Genomic DNA, 6000 nt, shown 5'->3' with positions numbered 1-6000 from the left:
TAGCTCTATCATCATTTCCACAGATATGTATAAAAACTATATCCCACATTCAGATAAGCATATAAGCTAATCCACATTCTACAACAGATATGTATAACAACAATATCCACAGATAAGCATATAAGCTATATCCACACTTCACAAAGATAAGCATATGAGCTCTATCTTCACTTCTCTAGACAAGCATATGAGCTGTATCTACGGAGTTCATCCCCTATCTTCTCCCAACGCTATCCGGTTTAGAGGTACATCCCCTATCTTCCCCTAAACCGCGGAGTACATCCCCTACCTCCTCCTCTACACATAACGTATATAAACACAATGGTTCTATATACAATCCCTCAGTACATATAATTAATGTATTCCATCAACCGTCAAGTTCCATGACACACTTCATTGATTAGTTTCCGTTTACCTAATCCTCATGCATTGTCTACAACAATCTCGACTATCCTCCACCGATAGCCCAAAACAGTTATTTCTAAAACAGAAAATAAATGCACAATGGATATTCAATCTACATTTCATTTCCTCATTTCTCACCAATTAATTATCCCAATTAATTAAACAATGTAATTAGGCCATTTTCCATAATTACTATTTCAACCCTTAGGTCCCAATTTCATCAATGATTCAACAATCATTCCATTTTTTTCTATGCCAAACATGCATCTAGGTTTATTATGAATAAAACCCCAACTTTTGTAAAATTACACAAAAGCCCCAAACTTTCACAAAATTACTAGACCAAGCCCAACATCTCAAAATACCAAAATTTAAAGACAAAATCCATAGAGAGGAGTAGGATATCCCTACCTCAAACCCGGAGCCTCAAAGGAGATGAAGATCAAAACCAAAATGCTCCAAACCTCGAAATTTTCAGATCAAAAGGAAGCCCTCGACGATCAACAACTTTTTTGTAAAGGCCAAAGATGAGCAAATCACTCCTACTAGATCAAAACCTAGAGAGAAGGTAGAGTCTAGAGTGAGAGGCTCAACAATGGTGATTTTTAGAAAAGTAAGAGAGAGAAGAGAAAGCAAAAAGTGATTTGAAAAGTCACAATTTCGGGACTTTAACCCAGTCTCCCGCTCGAGCGTAAAACACCCCGCTCGAGCGGCCACTCTATAGCGATCCCGGGTTTACCCTTGTTGTACAGTGATCCGGACATGTGTCCGTGAATGTTGGTAGTTGTTTATTTTCTAGTTTGCATCCTCTTTACTTTGTATTTTGAGTTTTGGGATGTGTTGGGCAGGTTTGTTACAGGTTGGTTGTGCTTGGGAACCAAGTGTTGCTGCCCAGAATTTTGGTCCTTCGCTCGAGCGAGGAGGTTGTCGCTCGAGCGAGAGTAGTGTTGCCCCGGTTCTGGACCTGAGAGTTGTAGTTTCTGGCTCGAGCGAGCTTTTCGTGGCTCGAGCGGTCTGGGTTTTTCTTCGCTCGATCGAGAACTTCTTGGCTCGAGCGAGAGTTTTCTGTGTCTGGTCGCTCGAGCGACCAATCCTTCGCTCGAGCGAGCGTGTTTTATATCAGCGGACAGCAGCGTCTAAAACATCACTTTTTCACCTCTTTTCTTTGAGCAAAACCTAAATCCGAGTCTCTCTCACTCTAAACTTACACTCTCTCTAAGATTTCATCTCCCTAGAGTGTGAATCAAGCCTAGGGCCTTTGTTAAAAAGATAGAGGGTGTTGAGAGCTTCGTTTTAATCTGAAAAAGTTTGGATTTGGAGCAAGTTGATCTTCGGGCCTTCATCTCCTTTTTGGCTTAAACTTCAAGGTAGGGATAACCTACTCTTCTCTATGGGTTTTGTCTTTAAATTTTGGTATTTTGAGATGTTGGGCTTGGTTTGGTAATTTTGTGAAAGTTTGGGGCTTTTGTGCAATTATACAAAAGTTGAGGTTTTCTTCATAATAAACCTAGATGCATGTTTAGCATAAAAAAATGGAATGATTGCTGAATCATTGAAGAAAATGGGACCTAAGGGTTGAAATGGTAATTATGGAAAATGGCCTAATTACATTGTTTAATTAATTGGGATAATTAATTGGTGAGAAATGAGGAAATGAAATGTTGATTGAATATCCATTTGTGTATTTATTTTCTGTTTAGAAATAACTGCTTTGGGCTATCGGTGGAGGATAGTCGTGATTGTTGTAGACAATGTATGTTGATTAGGCAAACTGAAACTAATCAATGGAATGTGTTATAGAACTTGACAGTTGCTGGAATACATTAATTGTTTGTATTGTGTGATTGTATATAGAACCAATGTGTTTATATACGTTATGTGTAGAGGAGGAGATAGGGGATGTACTCCGCGGTTTAGGGGAAGATAGGGGATGGACCTCTAAACCGGATAGGTATTTGGAGGAGATAGGGGATGTACTCCGTAGACAGAGCTCATATGCTTGTCTAGAGAAGTGAAGATAGAGCTCATATGCTTATCTTTGTGAAGTGTGGATACAGCTTGTATGCTTATCTGTGGATATTGTTGATATACATATCTGTTGTAGAATGTGGATACAGCTTGTATGCTTATCTGTGGATATTGTTGATATACATATCTGTTGAGATTGTGGATATAGCTTTTATGCTTATCTGAATGTGAGATATAGTTTTTATACATATCTGTGGAAATGATGATAGAGCTAGCATGCTTGTCTGTTGAAAAAGGGAAAATGAAAAGTAAATGGGACTTGTAAGTCGTTGACATAAATATGTAATTTATGTGATTGTATCAGTGTTGACCAACTATCAATTGCTAATGTTTTAGTCATTGTCCATGGTTGGTTTAGTGTATCTCTACTGGGCTGTGGCTCACCCTATATGGGAACATCATTTTCAGGTGCAGGAAGCATGCCACCTCCAAGGACATAGCTGGGAGGCTAGTGGCGGCATAGTTTTGTTGTTGTACTTTTGATGTATTACATGTAATTTCAAGCCAAGGGCTTAATGTGTAAACGAGTTAGAACTCTTTGTTGTAACCAAGTGTTAACTTGGAAAGCTGTAAGCCCGTAGGGCATTTTGTTATGAGGTTAACATGTAATACTTATGCAATGGAACTCTAATGAATGAATAGATAGTGGTTTTGTTTATATGCCAACGCATGTCTTATTTGATGGGTTTAATGTTATTATTTTGAGGGCGTTACAACTTGGTATCAGAGCGTACCGGGTTCGAATACTTTGGGTACGTGGGAAGTGATTAGTATCACAATGGGTTTGTCTCGCTTGATAGAGACTTAGATGCAGTATCACATGCTATGTGCTTACTTGATAACATGCTTATGTGACTATGTGGGTATGGGATTTAATTTCTGGGATGTTGATTGGATCCTTGAGTTTCTGGGAGTCTCGTTGGAAAAGCACTTGATCAATGCTATTTCTAACCGGAACTCTAGTAACGTCTTGGGACTATCATTATCCGGAAATGAAATTCGTAAGTGCTTATGTGTTTATGTGCCTATGTGGAGTGAATTACACTTGTCCATGCATTAGGACGTGAGTGTTTAGTTTCGGCACACCTATGAATGTGCTAATGTTCTGTGTTGCCTTTATTAGGATGTCAGGACGAGGAAGGGGTGCTAGGCGTGGTAGACCTGCGAGGCAGGAAGTACCGTTACAGGGTGAGATTCCGGCAGTGCAGGAGGGAGTTGGTCAGGCCAATGTGGCTGAGCCAGTGGGTCAGCAGGCCGTGGGTGCTTTGGCCAGAGAGTTAGCAGGAGCTTTGGGTATTCTTAGGGCTGAGAATCAGGCAGCTGAGGCAGGGCCTTCCTTCTTGAAGAGGGAGTTCTTTCGGTGTAATCCGGACGAGTTTATTGGGGATCCTAAAGAGCCGCTTAAGGCAGATGAATGGCTCGAACAGACAACGAAGACGTTTGAGATGCTTGGCATCGAGGACGGAGCGCTGAAAGTGACCTTGGCATCCTTCCAGCTGAAGGGAGATGCGGGTCAATGGTGGAAGTACGAGAAGGCTCGTGTTGGTGGGACTTGGGAGGCATTTGTGAATGCTTTTCAGGAGAGGTTTCTGTCTGCAGTAGCTAGGGAGAAGCTGAGGGATCAGTTTAGCCGGCTTAATCAGCAGGGCTTGTCAGTGGCCGAGTTTGAGGCTACCTTTACTAGTCTGTCCAGGTTCGCGCCTGAACTGGTGGCGTCTGAGGAACGCCGTTGCTATGAGTTTGAGCGGAAGTTGAGGCGGGGCCTCAAGTTGAGAGTTGGTGGGTCTTATATCCGAGAGTATAGACACCTAGTAGATGCTGCAGCTCATATGGAGCTTATGATGCAGGAGGAGGATGAGGGGCAGAGAGGCTCCAAGAGGAGCCAAGATAGTCAGAGTGATGGCAGGAGGCAGAGGGGTTCTAACCCTCAGCAGTCGCAGGGTGGTGTTGCTAGATCGACCTTCCCAGTGCCGAGTGCAGGCTCCGGGAGAGGTGGTCAGGGGGATTTTACCTGTTACAAGTGTGGCCAGCTGGGTCACAAGGTTTCTGTTTGCCCGCAGAAGGGCGGAGGTCAGAAAGCTGCTTCTTCATCAGCTAGACCGCAGAGTCAGAGTTTGGGCAGGGGGCAGCTCTTGACTTGTTATCAGTGTGGACAACCTGGGCACATGAAAAGGTTTTGCCCACAGTTGAGTGCCACTTCGGGAGCGTCTGGTTCTAGGCAGACGCAGGGTTTTCAGCCAGCTCAGTCTGTGCAGGCCTCGAGGGCCAATCCGGGAGTTTCGTCATCCCAGTCTGTGCAGCAGTCTTTTGCTCCGAGAGGTGAGCAGGTAGACCAGGGGCCTACGGGGCGCGTGTATGCTGTTACCGCGCAGGATTTAGTACCGGCTCCATCGGTGGTGAGAGGTACTTTTCTGTTTTGCAACTCGGTTGCTAGTGTGTTGATAGACACGGGTGCATCTCATTCTTTTGTATCTGCTGCATTTGCATCTGTTTTGGAATTGGAGTTAGCACAGTTAGCATCTCCTATTTGTGTGGTATCGCCTTTGGGCGGTGAGTTGATCCTGAAACAGGGTGTTAGAGGATGTGATATAGAGGTCGCCGACTATAGGCTTCCTTTTCCGTTTGTTGTCATGCCCATGAAGGGTTTTGATGTTATTTTGGGTATGGACTGGCTATCGTCATACCGGGCTGTTATTGATTGCTACCGCCAGAGGGTCACGTTATGTACCTTGAGCGGGGAGTGGTTCCATTTCTTGGGAGACCGGGTTGGTAGTGTTTTGCCACCGGGGTATGATTCGCGAGGGCGAAGTGAGCTTAGTGGTTTACTTGCTAGCCTTAAGAGTAGCGAGTGTGTTGAGACTCAGAGTGTGTTGCCAAGGGTGGTTTGTGAGTATTCGGATGTTTTTCCCGAAGAACTTGTTAGTTTGCCACCTCACCGAGAGATAGAGTTCTCTATTGACTTAGTGCCTGGTACGGCGCCGATTTCTATGGCACCCTACCGTTTTGCTCCGGCAGAGTTGGTTGAGTTGAAAGTTCAGCTCCAGGAATTGCTCGATAAGGGTTTTGTTCGCCCTAGTGTTTCACCGTGGGGAGCGCCGGCCCTCTTTGTTAAAAAGAAAGATGGTGCCTTGAGATTGTGTATTGACTATCGGAAGTTGAATCGGGCTACGGTTAAGAATAAGTATCCTATGCCCCGTATAGATGATTTGTTTGACCAGTTGAAGGGTTCCCATTGTTTCTCTAAGATAGACTTGAGATCGGGTTACCATCAGTTGAGGGTCAGGGAGGAAGATATTCCTAAGACGGCATTCCGTACGCGGTATGGCCATTATGAGTTTTTGGTGATGCCATTCGGGCTTACCAATGCACCGGCAGTCTTTATGGACTTGATGAACCGGATTTTCCGGGAGTTCTTAGACCGATTTGTGGTTGTCTTCGTGGACGACATTCTTATCTATTCGTCTTTTGAGGAGGAGCACGAGGCACACTTGAGAGTGGTGCTTGAGTTACTTAGAGCCCATAGGCTGTATGCCAAGTTTGGGAAGTGTGAATTCTGGCTGGGGGAAG

Source organism: Camellia sinensis, chromosome 7 (genome assembly GCF_055761805.1).
Source record: "Camellia sinensis isolate YWXY chromosome 7, ASM5576180v1, whole genome shotgun sequence".
Taxonomy (NCBI): domain Eukaryota; kingdom Viridiplantae; phylum Streptophyta; class Magnoliopsida; order Ericales; family Theaceae; genus Camellia; species Camellia sinensis.
The sequence above is the reverse complement of the archived record's forward strand: the minus strand, read 5'-3'. Positions refer to the sequence as shown.